We start from the raw sequence: 497 nt of genomic DNA on the forward strand, positions 1-497 counted from the left end.
CACAACCGGAACTGGACTCAAGTTTGCGCTTTTCCACATCAATCCTGAAGACAAAGGGACTTCTTATCTAGGTCACTTTTTTGGTTTGTTGCCCTCCTCCTCCCGGCCCCCAGCTTTGTTCCCAATTTCCCCCAGGGTTGGATCGACGGCGCCCCGCACATCGCCCGTTCGTCTGGCAGCCAACCCGTTCCTCTTTGTCGTCCACCGCTCCTCCTAGAGATGGGTGGGCTGGCCGCCGACCTCGGGCAGGGAGGAGGAATAAGGGGATGAGGAGGCGGAGATCTCCCCGCTGGCACCGAAGAGCGATCCCTGCGAGCCGCCCGCCCACTGTGGCCAGACAGCCCCTAGTCCCCTGGGCCGGGGCCTGGGATGGGGGCGGGGCGCGGCCGGCGCTCTCTGATTGGCTGCGGGCGTCGGGGCGCCGCTCCGCGATTGGGCTGCGGGGCTGTCTGGCGCGAGGGCGCGCGAGGTGGGGAGGGGGCGGTTGGAAGCTGCTG

Source organism: Lipotes vexillifer, unplaced genomic scaffold, assembly GCF_000442215.2.
Source record: "Lipotes vexillifer unplaced genomic scaffold, Lipotes_vexillifer_v1.1 scaffold390, whole genome shotgun sequence".
In the NCBI taxonomy this organism is placed as follows: domain Eukaryota; kingdom Metazoa; phylum Chordata; class Mammalia; order Artiodactyla; family Lipotidae; genus Lipotes; species Lipotes vexillifer.